The 17,030-nt window shown below is 50.6% G+C and overlaps 1 protein-coding gene across 1 annotated transcript in view; it reads right to left on the bottom strand.

The window, feature by feature from the left end:
• The window catches only part of LOC141051497 (ecto-ADP-ribosyltransferase 5-like), a 40,435-nt gene extending 24,397 nt beyond the window's left edge, over window positions 1-16,038 (bottom strand). Inside the window, exon 1 of the mRNA XM_073548426.1 lies at window positions 15,910-16,038. The gene's annotated coding sequence lies outside the window, so the exon portion shown is untranslated. The remainder of the gene's footprint in view (window positions 1-15,909) is intronic.
• Window positions 16,039-17,030: the final 992 nt, after the last annotated feature.

Genomic DNA, 17,030 nt, shown 5'->3' with positions numbered 1-17,030 from the left:
GTTGGTCTGCTGATGGGTTTTTCCCCCCTGTCATGGTCACGTGTGTCTGGACGCAGATGTTTCCGCAAGGCGAACCCATAACACACGTGACCCTGGATACACCGCCTCCAGTGGGGCGAATTTAAATAATAGAACGTGCAGGTGGATACGCCGCCTCCACCTGGCGAATTTAGGTATTACACGTTATAAATACATTTCTGGAAACACCGCCTCCAGTACGGCGAATTTAAATAATAAGGGGGGAACCTGGGTAACTTTAACAATGGTGGGCCCTGCGATAGGGAATGGGGACATGGAGACCTCCTAAGCTCCCCTGAGCCAGTGTCCCTGCACTCCTTACATTCCCTAAACAGGCTCCGCACCTGTCGCCGCTCGCGTGCCTCAAAACCCTGGCTCGCCCTGCACCTAAACCCTCACTAGGGAATAGGTCGGTGCGGAGACTAATCCCACCACTGCACTAAGAACACACTTGAGGAAAGAGACAATACAGGGGAAACACCACTTAGCTTTGCTCTGTTGCGTGCGCTCCTAGCAACAGAGCCCACCACCTGCGTGCATCTTCTCCTCCACCCTGATCCATCACCATAACTGGATCCATCACCATCGTGCAGCCTGGGAGCAGAGTCCATCACCACTTGCAGCAGTCCAGTACACAGAGTCCCAAGATGAGTCCAGCCTCTGCCAAGAATCCAAGCATGCTCGAGTCCAGTTCTCAGCAACCAAGTCTCGCATGCCGAGTGCAACTCTCTTCCTAGTCGCCACTCCTCCAAGCCATGCACGCACTTCCAGCCGACACCATAAACTGCGACTCCACCAGGCCATGCCAGTCCTTCCTGCAGACACCATTAGCTGCCACTCGTTCTCTCTGGCTGACTGCGCAGGACTCCTATCCAGCTCCATCCTTCCACCAGGCTCTCCAACAACTCAGCAAGAAATAAATGAATGAATATCACCAGCAGTGATTGCACACCCCCAGCACACCTTTATAGGGTGTCACACCTGATCCATAATTAAGTGAACATTAACCTAAACCTAAGGTGCGATACCATTCCCCACCACCGGGCAACTTAGAATGAACGACACCACGTGTGATAATTCTAATGGCCACCGGGGGCTATCACGACACACTTTGGAACCAAAGGAAAAAAAGTTCACTTAATGCATTTAATACCGCCAGATCCTACACTGGATCATGACACTCCCAGTGGCTGCTGGTGTTTCTGCATGGTGATTAATTATCTATGCAGGTGGGTGCCACTCCCTCTTCCCTTTATAAACCCACCTGGTGCTGCAGCTCACTGTTGGTAATACTGTTCATTTGGAAACCAACTGTGGTGAAGACTGGACCTACCTGGAGCAGTGGGGGTTCAGCTTATCTGGAGCAGTGGTGTTGCTGCTAAAGAGAGGAGCTATCGGGAGCAATGGTGTTACTGCTGAAAGCTGAGTTCAGGAGCCTTACTCTGCTGCTTGGAGCATTGGTGTAACATCGGCGGCCGCATCTTCTGCAGCGGCGCCCGCCGCCGCCTCCCCTTACCGGCGTCTCCGCCGCAGCACGCACTTCCGTCCTGCCTGCAGCACTGCGGCGCTCCTGCGCCCCTTCCTTAGGCCGCGGGCGCGCGCCAGCGCTTCCTCTTCTGCTGGCGGTGGGCGGCATTGAGGGCGGCGCTTGTCATCTTCCTTCCGGTCCCTAAGGTATTTCAGGCGTCCTCTCTGTTGAGAGGACGCCTGAGGATTTTTGTGCTAAACCCACGTCTTCCTGGCCGCTCTAGCCTCTATAAGTTACTCCTGTTATTTCTCCTGCTTCCTCCTGTCAGCTCCCGTGTTGTCCTGCCTTCCTCCCTCGTTCTCCTGCTCCCCTGTTTTCCCTCTCCTCCAGCCTATTGCCACCCTTTCCTTCCCTGGCGTCTCCCTCGTTTGCATACGTCCTGCCCCCGTGGCTATTCCTGCTCTCCCCACTTGCCTCTGCCGCCTGGGTGTTCCCCGTTTCCTATAACCTGCTCGGGCACTCCTGTCTCTATCCTGTGACCTAGCCGCCTTCTGCTTTCTTGTCCTTGAGCCGTCCCTCCTGGTACCGGCTGTCGCGGTTCTGTCCTCTGTGGTTTTGCCCCTAACGATCCCTGTATAGGGGTCGGTCATCACCTGGCGCGCTCGACCCAGGGGCTCCAGATCCACGACCCAGAGGGCCCACTCTCGTACGTAGTCCATCCTCGGAACGTTACAGTATCCTCAGGCCATGGACCCCGCCGATGCCGCGGCCGCCACGCAGAAGGAACTACTGTTCCTGCGTGAGAATCAGACCCGGATAATGTCCTTCATGAAGTCTATGGACACCCGGTTATCCGCGCTGCAGACCTCCGACCCAGGGCACGCTCCCCTCCTAGTTAGTCTTCAGCAGGAGCTTGCGCAGCAGCACAATGCCCAGTCTCACATTTTGGGTTACATGGCGTCCGTTGACAATCGACTGCTTGCCTTGCAGTCTGCTGCGGTCGCTCCTACCCCACCCCGGGACGCAGTCTCGTCTCCGCCACCTCGCCTGGGGAAGCCTCCCCGGTATGGCGGAGATCCTAAGCTATGCCGGGGTTTCCTAAACCAGTGCAGACTGCACTTTGAGCTTTTGCCCCAACAATATCCCACAGATCGCGCCAAAGTGGCGTTCATTGTATCCCATCTTGAGGGAGAAGCTCTGGCCTGGGTGAATCCTTTATGGGAGAGGGATGATCCTGTCGTGTCTAGTATCCAGATCTTTCTGGAGACGTTCCGGAGAGTGTTTGATGAACCCGGACGCTTGGCGTCTACTACTGAGGCCCTCTTTAACCTCCGCCAGGGTTCCCTTACTGTGGGACAGTACGCCATCTGCTTTCGGACATTGTCGTCGGAACTTGGATGGAATAATGAGGCACTTGTAGGGGCCTTCTGGAGAGGTCTCTCGAGTAAAATTAAGGACTAGCTTGCCGGACGAGATACCCCGACCACTCTAGAGAATCTCATATCCCTGGCCACTCGCATAGACCTGCAGTTTTTGGAGCGCGCTCGGGAGTCGGTTAGGGAGCGCAGACCCTTCAGGCTGTATCAAGCGCCCATTCCGCGCTCCTCAGCTTTCGCTACTAGCGTCGCTCCCGAGCCCATGCAAGTAGATCGGATCAGGTTGTCCGAGCAGCGACGCAGGGAGAGGATGACGAACGGGCCCTGCCTGTACTGCGGGGGGGCCAATCACCTTGTGCGCACCTGTCCTGAGAGACCGGGAAACACCTCCACCTAGGTCAGGTAAGAGAGGCCTCCTTAGGTGATCATGATTCCTCTCGGCCCCTTACCCTGTCAGCTTTAATTATTGCAGGTCGGGAGCGCAGATCTGTGGAGGTGTATGTGGACTCGGGTGCGGCTGGGAATTTCATCCGACAAGAAGAGGTGGATAAATTTCGAATTCCGGTGGTCTTCCTAAAAGACCCGCGTGCTATCGCCTCCGTTGATGGAAAGCCTCTTCCTGAGCTTGTCACCATGGTTACGGCCGAAGTTGACCTACAAATTGGAGCGCTTCATCATGAAAAAATAGCCTTCTACGTCCTGCCTAAATTGTCCCACTCTGTCCTCCTAGGATTACCCTGGCTTAGGCTGCACGAGCCAGTTGTCGACTGGCGCTCGGGGGAGATTCTACGCTGGGGCCATTCCTGCCACGCATGTTGCCTGCAGTCCGTCCTCCACCCTCGTTCCCTGCCTATGCCGGCCGATCTCCCGGGTCTTCCCACACCGTACCACGCGTACGCAGACGTCTTTAGCAAGAAAGAAGCGGATTCTCTGCCTCCGCATCGGGCCTATGACTGTCCTGTCGACTTAAATCCCGGAGCCACCCCTCCCAGAGGGAGAACATACCCCTTGTCCGCCGCAGAGACCACGGCTATGACTGAATACATACAGGAGAACTTGGCCAAGGGGTTAATTCGGAAATCCTCGTCCCCTGCTGGCGCAGGCTTTTTCTTCGTTCGGAAGAAAGACGGATCCCTTCGGCCATGTATCGACTACCGGGGCCTGAACAATATCACGGTTAAGAATCGATACCCGCTTCCGCTTATTCCGGAACTCTTCGATCGGCTGAGAGGGGCTCGGATCTTCACGAAGCTGGACCTACGGGGAGCCTACAATTTGATCCGGATCCGCGCAGGGGACGAGTGGAAGACGGCCTTCAATACCCGTGACGGTCATTATGAGTATTTAGTCATGCTGTTTGGTCTCTGCAATGCTCCGGCTGTATTCCAGGAATTTGTGAACAAGGTGTTTAGGGACCTACTCTACTCATGCGTAGTAGTGTACTTAGATGATATTCTCATCTTTTCACCAGACCTATCCTCTCATCGGAGAAGCGTACGCATGGTCCTGCATCGCCTTCGGGAGAATCACCTCTACGCCAAGATTGAGAAGTGTCTTTTTGAGCAGACCTCGCTACCCTTCTTGGGTTATATAATCACAGATTCCGGTCTGAAGATGGATCCCGAGAAAATCTCTGCGGTACTCAAGTGGCCCCGTCCTGTCGGTATAAAAGCCATCCAGCGTTTTCTCGGATTCGCGAACTACTACCGACAGTTTGTGCCGCATTTTTCCACGGTGACCAAGCCCATCATGGCCCTGACCCGTAAAGGAACTAAGCCTAGCAGCTGGTCCTCCGAGGCTGAAGACGCCTTTTTGGCGCTGAAACGCGCCTTTGCTTCTGCACCGGTCCTACATCGGCCGGTTGCCAGTAGGCCTTTTGTTCTAGAAATGGACGCCTCTTCCACCGGAGTTGGGGCAGTCCTTTCCCAGCAGGCTCCCTCGGGACGACTGGTTCCCTGCGGGTTCTTTTCCAAGTCCTTCTCGCCTGCAGAGTGCAATTATTCCATCGGAGACCGGGAGTTGCTGGCCATCAAGATGGCTCTAGAGGAATGGCGGTACTTGCTCGAAGGGGCTGTGCATCCCTTTACTATCTTCACGGATCACAAAAATCTGGCCTATCTGCAGTCCGCTCAGAGACTCAACTCCAGACAGGCCAGGTGGGCCTTGTATTTTTCTCGGTTTGATTTCAAGCTTCTCTTCCGGCCCGGTGATAGAAACATCAAAGCGGACGCACTCTCTCGGTCTTTACAGTCGCCTGAGGAGAACGAGGGCCCATCATATATTATCGAGCCCACCAAGGTGATCCCCGTGGCTCCTGTAAACTTTTCTACTCCGTCACCAGGCAAGACCTTCGTTCCTCAAGACAAACGTCTAGAGGTGTTGCGCTGGGGGCACTCCTCCAAGGTAGCTGGGCACGTGGGGACCAAGAAGACCCTCTCGCTTCTCTCCCGTTATTACTGGTGGGCCACTCTTCACCAAGACGTGATGGATTTCGTCGCTTCTTGCACAACCTGTGCTCAAAACAAAGTCCCAAGAACCCTGCCCTCTGGCATTCTCCATCCGTTACCTGTTCGGGAGGCTCCGTGGCAGCACATTGCAATGGATTTCGTAACCGACTTGCCCCGCTCAGCTGGTTGCACCACCATCCTAGTCGTGGCAGATCGCTTCTCTAAGATGGCTCATTTTATCCCCTTGCCCGGACTGCCGTCAGCCCCGAAGTTGGCCGAGATCTTCATTCACCAGATCTTCAGGCTACATGGTCTCCCGCTGCGTATTGTGTCTGATCGTGGGGTTCAATTTACTTCTCGCTTTTGGAGGGCCCTCTGCCGGCTTATTGGTACATCTCTCGACTTCTCCTCCGCGTATCATCCACAGTCCAATGGACAAGTAGAGCGGATTAATCAGGGCCTGACGACCTACCTACGTCACTTTTCCAACGCCCATCAGGATAATTGGGTCTCGCTTCTACCATGGGCAGAGTTCGCTCATAATAACCATCCCAACGAATCGACCACCTACTCGCCATTCTTTGTGGTCTTTGGTCAGAATCCTGGTGTTCCGCTACCCATTACTGCATCATCTGGAGTTCCCGCAGCAGATGCCCTCGCCGTAGAATTTTCGGAGATTTGGAAGGAGACCAGACAGGCGCTCGAGAAAGCCAGTACCCGAATCAAGAAGCATGCGGACAAGAGACGGAGGGATCTTCCTCCATATCATCCCGGCGACAAGGTCTGGCTCTCGACCAAACACATCCACTTGAAAGTTCCATCCTATAAGTTGAGTCCTCGTTTCATCGGTCCCTTCGAAGTTCTGAGACGCATCAATGAGGTGGCTTATAAACTGAGATTTCCGGCTTCACTTCGGGTCCCTAACGCCTTCCATGTCTCGCTTCTGAAACCTGTAGTTCTGAATCGGTTCCAACCGGTCTCCGCGGTCCCTCCTTTACCTATTGGGTTGGGTGACATCTTTGAAATAAAGGATATTTTGGCCATGAAAAGAGTCCGGGGGAGGACTCTCTTTCTTATTGACTGGAAGGGATTTGGTCCTGAAGAGAGGTCCTGGGAGCCTCAAGAGAATGTTAACGCCCCCCTAATATTAAAAAGATTTCTGGGCAACCTCAGAAAGGGGGGATGTAAGGAGGGGGGTACTGTAACATCAGCGGCCGCGTCTTCTGCAGCGGCGCCCGCCGCCGCCGCCTCCCCTTACCGGTGTCTCCGCCGCAGCACGCACTCCCGTCCTGCCTCCAGCACTGCGGCGCTCCTGCGCCCCTTCCTTAGGCCGCGGGCGCGCGCCAGCGCTTCCTCTTCTGCTGGCGGTGGGCGGCATTGAGGGCGGCGCTTGTCCTCTTCCTTCCGGTCCCTAAGGTATTTTAGGCGTCCTCTCTGTTGAGAGGACGCCTGAGGATTTTTGTGCTAAACCCACGTCTTCCTGGCCGCTCTAGCCTCTATAAGTTACTCCTGTTATTTCTCCTGCTTCCTCCTGTCAGCTCCCGTGTTGTCCTGCCTTTCTCCCTCGTTCTCCTGCTCCCCTGTTTTTCCTCTCCTCCAGCCTATCGCCACCCTTTCCTTTCCTGGCGTCTCCCTCGTTTGCATACCTCCTGCCCCCGTGGCTATTCCTGCTCTCCCCACTTGCCTCTGCCGCCTGGGTGTTCCCCGTTTCCTATAACCTGCTCGGGCACTCCTGTCTCTATCCTGTGACCTAGCCGCCTTCTGGTTTCTTGTTCTTGAGCCGTCCCTCCTGGTACCGGCTGTCGCGGTTCTGTCCTCTGTGGTTTTGCCCCTAACGATCCCTGTATAGGGGTCGGTCATCACCTGGCGCGCTCGACCCAGGGGCTCCAGATCCGCGATCCAGAGGGCCCACTCTTGGACGTAGTCCATCCTCGGAACGTTACAATTGGCAGCAGACAAAGCTAAGTTTTGTTTTTTAGTTGCTTTAACCCCGTGGTGTCTGTTTTATCTTTCCTTTGGTTTGCGGTGCAGTTCACTTTATTCCCTGTCCCAGGGACAGGTCGGGGACTTTGACCTCACTACCATCAAGTGTACCCCCAAGTTAATGAAAGTCAGAGCACCCCCTTAGCCTGAGGGGCAGTTCAGGGGCCCAGCTACCTGTTTTTCCCTACTGCCTCGTGACATCCGGCTCCTCTGCCAACACCTGGATTAAATATAACTAAATTACAACACTTCAGCTGGCGCCCACCATCAGGAACAGCAGCGTCCAAAATGCTGCGTTCTACATCACAACCCCAGAAGATGGATTTATAGAAATCTCCGGCCCTGTGCTTCCATTCACCGCCGTGTATAGTCCCCCGCACTACGAGCATGTCAATTTCTGTAGTGGAAACGCTTCTCTCCCCTGCGGATTTTCACCAATTGATTATCACTACATGCGCTACATCCACTTTTACTGACTAACATGTGCGTAATTAAAACACAGAATTTTGGATGCAGCGAAAATACACTGCACACAAAACACTACTAATCCTCATCATGGGAAACAAGATCTCAAGCCCAGAATCCATATTCTATAATTGCATAATGTCTATCCCAACCAGGATAGCTTTGGGTAAATCCCCTATGGAGCTCCTATCATACATACAACACCAGAAAATTGGAGCAAAAACACCATAATGCTAAACTTCACAGGATCAAAAGAGTCTTTTTAATATAGTAGTACAAAATACTAAAATGCAGACATGAATTAATAGTGCAATACATAATGAATCCGAAACATAGAGCTGCTCAATATACACTCACTGGCCACTTTATTAGGTACACCATGCTAGTAACGGGTTGGACCACCTTTTGCCTTCAGAACTGCCTCAATTCTTCGTGGCAGAGATTCAACAAGGTGCTGGAAGCATTCCTCAGAGATTTTGGACCATATTGACATGATGGCATCACACAGTTGGCGCAGATTTGTCGGCTGCACATCCCTGATGCAAATCTCCCGTTCCACCACATCCCAAAGATGCTCTATTGGATTGAGATCTGGTGACTGAGGAGGCCATTTGAGTACAGTGAACTCATTGTCATGTTCAAGAAACCAATCTGAGATGATTCGAGCTTTATGACATGGCGCATTATCCTGCTGAAAGTAGCCATCAGATGTTGGGTACATTGTGGTCATAAAGGGATGGACATGGTCAGCAACAATACTCAGGTAGGTTGTGGTGTTGCAACGATGCTCAATTGGTACCAAGGGGCCCAAAGAGTGCCAAGAAAAAATTCCCCACACCATGACACCACCACCACCAGCCTGAACCGTTGATACAAGGCAGGATGGATCCATGCTTTCATGTTGTATACGCCAAATTCTGACCCTACCATCCGAATGTCGCAGCAGAAATCGAGACTCATCAGACCAGGCAACGTTTTTCCAATCTTCTACTGGCCAATTTCGATGAGCTTGTGCAAATTGTAGCCTCAGTTTCCTGTTCTTAGCTGAGAGGAGTGGTACCCAGTGTGGTCTTCTGCTGCTGTAGCCCATCTGCCTCAAAGTTCGACGCACTGTGCGTTCAGAGATGCTCTTCTGCCTACCTTGGTTGTAACGGGTGGCAATTTGAGTCACTGTTGCCTTTCTATCAGCTCGAACCAGTCTGCCCATTCTCCTCTGACCTCTGGCATCAACAAGGCATTTCCGGCCACAGAACTGCCGCTCACTGGATTTTTTTTCTTTTTCGGACCATTCTCTGTAAACCCTAGAGATGGTTGTGCGTGAAAATCCCAGTAGATCAGCAGTTTCTGAAATACTCAGACCAGCCCTTCTGGCACCAACAATCATGCCACGTTCAAAGGCACTCAAATCACCTTTCTTCCCCATACTGATGCTCGGTTTGAACTGCAGGAGATTGTCTTGACCATGTCTACATGCCTAAATGCACTGAGTTGCCGCCATGTGATTGGCTGATTAGAAATTAAGTCTTAACACACAGTTGGACAGGTGTACCTAATAAAGTGGCCAGTGAGTGTAGGTCCAGGAATATCGAGGTATAACAATACTGCCTAATGGAAAGAGCTAAATATTAACAATACTTCAAGGTGATAGTACACTCGTTATATCAAGAGGCAATGTGCCATGAAGAAGCTCCCCCATCCACCTAACCAATTCCTCTCTAATAAGTCACAATCGGCGCCACCAATATGGCATGTAATCAGACCGAGAGGTAGGAGGCAAGCGGGGAACTGTGAAGGAATAGTATCATCAAGAATTTACTTCCCCATGTCCTTATCCATATGCAGGCACGCGCAGGTGTACAGTACCATGCTATCCTATGGAAAACAAAAACCGCTGTGCACATGCTGCGGAAGATTCCATGTGGAAATGCAGCAGTTTATTTTCCGCAGCATGTCAATTCTTTGTGCGGATTCTGCAGTGTTTTTATACCTATTCCATTATAGGAATCCGCAGGTGTAAAAACGCAGGCGAAATCCGCACAAAATCCACACTAAGCCTGCAGGTAAAACGCAGGCCACTTTACCTACGGATTCTACAGATTCCACTCGGAAAAATCCGCAATGTGTGCACATACCCTAAATCCACACCCCTGCTTCTACAGTGCCCCAGACTCTGCTAAACATTAGCCCTATGCTGCTACCTGTCCCTACCTTAGCCCCTAACCCAATACAGGTATATAAACATTACATCACATGTAAACGTATACTATAAATGTTATATACACAAAAGCACATTAGTAAAACATCCACAGCGTGCCCAGTGTGATCCAGCAGATATGTATCGAGGTGCAGGGGCGAAATCTCCCACCTGCACACCCCTTACTAGTCTTATAGTTCGAAAAATCCGGTAACTCCTAGAATGCTGCTCGTCATGTCAGCCGGTAATCATATGTATACAGAACATCAGATTGATGGTTATTGACTGATGAGCAAATGGTTAAAATTATCCTTTGTTTTATGACGTCATTTGTTGCCATTTTCTTGTGATGTTTTATTGCACTTTGTTATAACTCTACACTCAGAGTCAGAAAGGAACGAGGATTCAGGAGGAATGGCGGGGATTAGTGACGACGAACATAAAGCGGAGCAGCGGATCCCGGACCGACGGCTCGGAGCGCGGTCACATTGTTTTGTTAGGGCAGAGACACACTGGCGAATTTTTCGTCCGAGAATCGGATCGTAAAACTTGCCCTGGCCGGCACCTCTCCTGACCTGAGCATGACAGCGTGATGGATTACTATGCAGCTGTCATGCTCAGGTCAGGAGAGGTGCCGGCCAGGGCAAGTTTTACGATCCGATTCTCGGACGAAAAATTCGCCAGTGTGTCTCTGCCCTTATTCTCAAAGTTGGAATGAAATGTAATAAGAGCCCCGATCACAACCATAAAATACAAACATTTTTATAAACATTTGAATCATTTCCCTTTTACCACTTTAAAAATAAATCAATTAAACAAATACAATTCCGCCTGATCGGATCAGTAAAGGTCTGATGGAGCAACATATGAAATGAATCAACCCCTGCGGAAAGAGACTGAAAGGGGAAAAAAAATGGAGAAGCCGGTATTGTGCTTTTGGAGTAATTGCGACAAGTCCTAAAAATAGAGTAAAAAGCAATAAAAATGCCTTCAATGTCCAAACTAATATTAATAAACCATCATCTCACTGGCAGGAAACCAAACCTCGCCGACCTCCATCACGGGAACTGAGAAAGTGACCACACAAACCAGTCAGGGAAAGGGACCACACAAACCCATCAGGGAAAGTGACCCCACAAACCCGTCAGGGAAAGGGACCACACAAACCCATCAGGGAAAGGGACCACACAAACCCGTCAGGGAAAGGGACCACACAAACCCATCAGGGAAAGTGACCCCACAAACCCGTCAGGGAAAGTGACCACACAAACCCATCAGGGAAAGTAGTCACACAAACCTGTCAGGGACTGTCTTTTCTCACCCCCCCTGGACCCTTTATGGCCGGTGTTCAGTATATCATGTGCTAGAGTGAAGGATCTTAATAAAAAGTAAAAATCATTACGCAAAAATCAAAAGCCCCCATATGGCGATGAGGATGAAAAATGGAAACATGTGGGGTCTCAAAATAAAAGGAGAAGAATTAAAAAGCGTCCAGCCAAGATGTGGGTTCTTAGTCAGTGTAGATGCGGGGGGCACCGCAGTCAGTGATCAGACCCCCATTTTACATGCAGGTGACTACATCATTATGTAATAATAGATTTACGAGAACTTCCCTTTTTTATTTCATTATTAGGCCGTGATATCAGAGCTGGAAATGAACGCGGCCACAGAACTTCCTCTCACAATGGATTTCACTAACATCGTACCAGGAGCTCTCAGGGGGTCTGGGGTTAGAATACCCAGCACAGGCTCATCCCCCCATGGAGCCTCCACCAGCCCATTGAGGCTCATATCGGCCATGATCCCAGCCGGCTGATGGTCCATGTTTCTGACCAATACAAGTCTGAACACAGCTGACATCCCCTGCTTGTTCCACGTCTGCAGCTCGCTGGCTGATTGCTCTGAAGATTTGCTTTTGGCCAAATGTCTTCTTTACATCTAACACTGTCCCCATCATTAGAGGAGCTACAATAGACAAGGAATCATTGGAAAATCGATCTCCAAGACAGAACACTGGACATTGAGGAGACGGTTTATTGCTCACTGTGAAAAACAACTTTTCACCAGTTTGGTTAAGATAGAACATGTATAAGGACGCCAGGATCACAATGAGTTTGTGACAATTTAAACTCACATTTGTCAAAATTTCTGTTGTAAATTGATTTGAAAAGTCACAAAATTTTGGTGCAACTCTGGGTTTTGACAATTTCACCCCAGTTTCTCTCACTGTATACAGAGATACAAGATAAGATCCTGTCTGCAGTCACCACTAGGGGGAGCTCCCTGTATACAGAGATACATGATAAGATCCTGTCTGCAGTCACCACTAGGGGGAGCTCCCTGTATACAGAGATACAGGATAAGATCCTGTCTGCAGTCACCACTAGGGGGAGCAACCTGTATACAGAGATACATGATAAGATCCTGTCTGCAGCCACCACTAGGGATCATTCCCTGTATTCAGAGATACATGATAAGATCCTGTCTGCAGCCACCACTAGGGGGAGCTCCCTGTATACAGAGATACAGGATAAGATCCTGTCTGCAGTCACCACTAGGGGGAGCTCCCTGTATACAGATATACATGATAAGATCCTGTCTGCAGCCACCAATAGGGGGAGCTCCCTGTATACAGAGATACATGATAAGATCCTGTCTGCAGCCACCACTAGGGGGAGCTCCCTGTATACAGAGATACATGATAAGATCCTGTCTGCAGTCACCACTAGAGGGAGCTCCCTGTATACAGAGATACATGATCAGATGTTGTCTGAAGTCACCACTAGGGGGAGCTCCCTGTATACAGAGATACATAAGATCCTGTCTGCAGCCACCACTAGGGGGAGCTCCCTGTATACAGAGATACATGATAAGATCATGTCTGCAGCCACCACAAGGGGGAGCTCCCTGTATACAGAGACACATGATAAGATCCTGTTACCAGTCACCACTAGGAGCTCCCTGTATACAGAGATACATGATAAGATCCTGTCTGCAGCCACCACTAGGGGGAGCTCCCTGTATACAGAGATACATGATAAGATTCTGTCTGCAGCCACCACTAGGGGGAGCTCCCTGTATACACAGATACATGATAAAGATTCTGTCTGGAGTCACCACTAGGGGGAGCTCCCTGTATACAGAGATACATGATAAGATCCTGTCTGCAGTCACCACTAGGGGGAGCTCCCTGTATACAGAGATACATGATAATATCCTGTCTGCAGCCACCACTAGGGGGAGCTCCCTGTATGCAGAGATACAAGATAAGATTCTGTCTGCAGCCACCACTAGGGGGAGCTCCCTGTATACAGAGATACGTGATAAGATTCTGTCTGCAGCCACCAATAGGGGGAGCTCCCTGTATACAGAGATACATGATAAGATCCTGTCTGCAGCCACCAATAGGGGGAGCTCCCTGTATACAGAGATACATGATAAGATCCTGTCTGCAGCCACCACTAGGGGGAGCTCCCTGTATATAGAGATACAGGATAAGATCCTGTCTGCAGCCACCACTAGCAGGAGCTCCCTGTACACAGAGATACATGATAAGATCCTGTCTGCAGCCACCACTAGAGGGAGCTCCCTGTATACAGAGATACATGATAAAATCCTGTCTGCAGCCACCACTAGGGGGAGCTCCCTGTATACAGAGATACAGGATAAGATCCTGTCTGCAGTCACCACTAGGGGGAGCTCCGTGTATACGGAGATACATAATAAGATCCTGTCTGTAGCCACCCCTAGGGGGAGCTCCCTGTATGTAGAGATACATGATAAGATCCTGTCTGCAGCCACCACTAGGGGGAGCTCCCTGTATACACAGATACATGATGAGATCTTGTCTGCAGCCACCGCTAGGGGGAGCTCCCTGTATACAGAGATACATGATAAGATCCTGTCTGCAGCCACCACTAGGGGGAGCTCCCTGTATTCAGAGATACATGATAAGAGCTTGTCTCCAGTCACCACTAGGGGGAGCTCCCTGTATACAGAGATACATGATAAGATCCTGTCTGCAGCCACCACTAGGGGGAGCTCCCTGTATACAGAGATACATGATAAGATCCTGTCTGCAGCCACCACTAGGGGGAGCTCCCTGTATACAGACATACATGATAAGATCTTGTCTCCAGTCACCACTAGGGCGAGCTCCCTGTATACAGAGATACATGATAAGATCCTGTCTGCAGCCACCACTAGGGGGAGCTCCCTGTATACAGAGATACATGATGAGATCCTGTCTGCAGCCACCGCTAGGGGGAGCTCCCTGTATACAGAGATACATGATAAGATCCTGTCTGCAGCCACCACTAGGGGGAGCTCCCTGTACACAGACATACATGATAGGATCCTGTCTGCAGTCACCACTAGGGGGAGCTCCCTGTATACAGAGATACATGATAAGATCCTGTCTGCAGCCACCACTAGGGGGAGCTCCCTGTACACAGACATACATGATAGGATCCTGTCTGCAGTCACCACTAGGGGGAGCTCCCTGTATACAGAGATACATGATAAGATCCTGTCTGCAGCCACCACTAGGGTTAGCTCCCTGTATACAGAGATACATGATAAGATCCTGTCTGCAGCCACCACTAGGGGGAGCTCCCTGTACACAGACATACATGATAGGATCCTGTCTGCAGTCACCACTAGGGGGAGCTCCCTGTATTCAGAGATACATGATAAGATCCTGTCTGCAGTCACCACTAGGGGGAGCTCCCTGTATACAGAGATACATGATAAGATCCTGTCTGCAGCCACCACTAGGGGGAGCTCCCTGTACACAGACATACATGATAGGATCCTGTCTGCAGTCACCACTAGGGGGAGCTCCCTGTATACAGAGATACATGATAAGATCTTGTCTCCAGTCACCACTAGGGGGAGCTCCCTGTATACAGAGATACATGATAAGATTATGACCGCTATGCCGAGCAGTGCAGGGCTTCAGACCCCATGCTTCAGTGATTGTAATACATATACGTTTTCAATCAATGATTAGTTTGTGGGGGCAATGGTACTATTTGGAGGGCTGTATGTGGGCTAATTATACTGTTTGGAGATCTTAGCGGAGGCCAGTATTTTGTGGGCCAGTAAACAGTGTGGAGGGTTGTGTGGGGTTCATTATACTGTGTGGAGTGTCAGTGGGGGCCCTTATACTATTTGAAGGGTTGTGTGGAGGGTTGCGGGGGTCAGTGTTGGGGCCGTCATTGTAGGGTTAACATACTTTTCGGAGGGGACACTGTGTTTGAGGGGCACATTTGTTGGCATCATACTTATGGGGGCAATGAAAGAGGTATCTTTGTGCATAGGGATCACTAAGGGGCTTCTATAAGGGTAAAATTACATTGCAAAGTTGTGAGATCTGCCCCTCGGTGAGCCCCGTTGAATATTACTTTTTGGGGAGGGGGGCATTAGGACTTCTGCTATGGGGCCCCATGATTTCTATGTGCGCCCCTGCTAGGAGGACGTCTCCAGGGGTTTAGATCTGACTTGAGGAGTAATGTTTGGGATTCTTCAGCATGGAGGGTCCTGCCTGGATGCGGTGGCTGGTGATGGCGGAGATCAGGGGACCCCTATACTGGAGGCTCTCTGAGGAGGTCCATGGTCTCTCTGCTATCCTGCTGATATGTCTGTGGTATATATGGCGGCAGTTACATATATAAAGACCCCCTAATACTGACATGTTATGACCATCGGGGGTCCACAAGGTAACACGGATCGCACATCTGCCACAAACTGGATGGATGCTGAAGATTTCACACCGGCCCGGTGACAGTGGATGCCGCTCGTTGTGGACAGTGGTCCTCTGTATCGCTCGGTCTGTGGGTACAGTGTATCCATGTGCGGGGTGTGATACATATATCATATATACCGTGCATTATAAACCCCCCCAGTCCTGTAACATCTCCATGTATCGCGGACCCTGCAGCGCTGGATGACACTTACAGACTTCGGTGCACAGGACGCTGGTGACTTTCCCCTCCTTGCTCTCGGTGTGATGGAGCGCGGTCGTCTCGGCTGCTGCTCCCTTCTGATCTGACTCAGTGACCAAGAGGAAACTCGCTGTGTCACGGCCCCGTAGCTGATCCCACAACGCCGGCTGCTCACTGAGGCGCATGGGTGACAGCGCTAAACTCTCCCCTGTGGTTACACAGTCTGTGCAGGAAACAGGAGCCCCGATGTGTCTGCACCACCAATACTTATTACCGTAAAGGGGTTTATTATTGGGGGTTACAATCACATTGTCGCATCCCCCTAAGCTGGAGCCTTCAGATGTCAAAAGACCCCTCTGCCACTTGTATCCTAAGACATATTGGTCTTTATCTATTCTATTATTTCTAAACACTGTTTTTCGGTGATTCCTTTGTGTCCCCGTTCATGCTGCACCCACACAAATTATACACTGTTTGAAAGGTAAACTTGCCCCCTTCAGCAAGAAAATAGCCAAACAAACCACACATCCAGATCTGATCACAAAATACAGTTAAAACATTAATTTTCTTAAACTTGCAGTAAGGAAAAATGACCTGCAGGTGGCACCACAGTACCCCAAAGTACACTACCAACACATTTGTAGACATGCACTGCTTTTTCGGTGATTACTTTTCCCCACACACACGAGACACCATTTGAAAGGTGAACTTGCCCCCTTCCGCAAGAAAAGAGCCAAACAAACCACACATCCACGATCTGATCACAAAATACAGTTTAAGCATTCATTTTCATAAACCTGCAGAAAGACACAATGACCTGCAGGTGGCGCCTCAACCGGAAGACATTTTTTGGCCTCTACTTATCAAACCAATTTATTGTATTACCAATCTACATATATAAATACCTGTCTGTGTTCATCAGCTCATGAAATACATTTACATTTGACCAGCTTGCTTTTTCTGAAATTGCCTGCGTTCCCGACGACCAATGTGCAAAATTTTGCACGGGCCAAGCTGGTTTTGTCACGCGGCTGCTGCCGCGCACTCCTCTCTTTGCCTCCTCCCGGCCGCAGCTTACCCATCCTCCGGTGTCCTGCTCCTCTCTGCGCCGGCGGCCGCGGTCTTCTCCGCGGT

The sequence above is a fragment of the Dendrobates tinctorius genome, unplaced genomic scaffold (assembly GCF_039654945.1).
Source record: "Dendrobates tinctorius isolate UK_male_01 unplaced genomic scaffold, ASM3965494v1 ptg000157l, whole genome shotgun sequence".
In the NCBI taxonomy this organism is placed as follows: domain Eukaryota; kingdom Metazoa; phylum Chordata; class Amphibia; order Anura; family Dendrobatidae; genus Dendrobates; species Dendrobates tinctorius.
The sequence above is the reverse complement of the archived record's forward strand: the minus strand, read 5'-3'. Positions and strand labels throughout refer to the sequence as shown.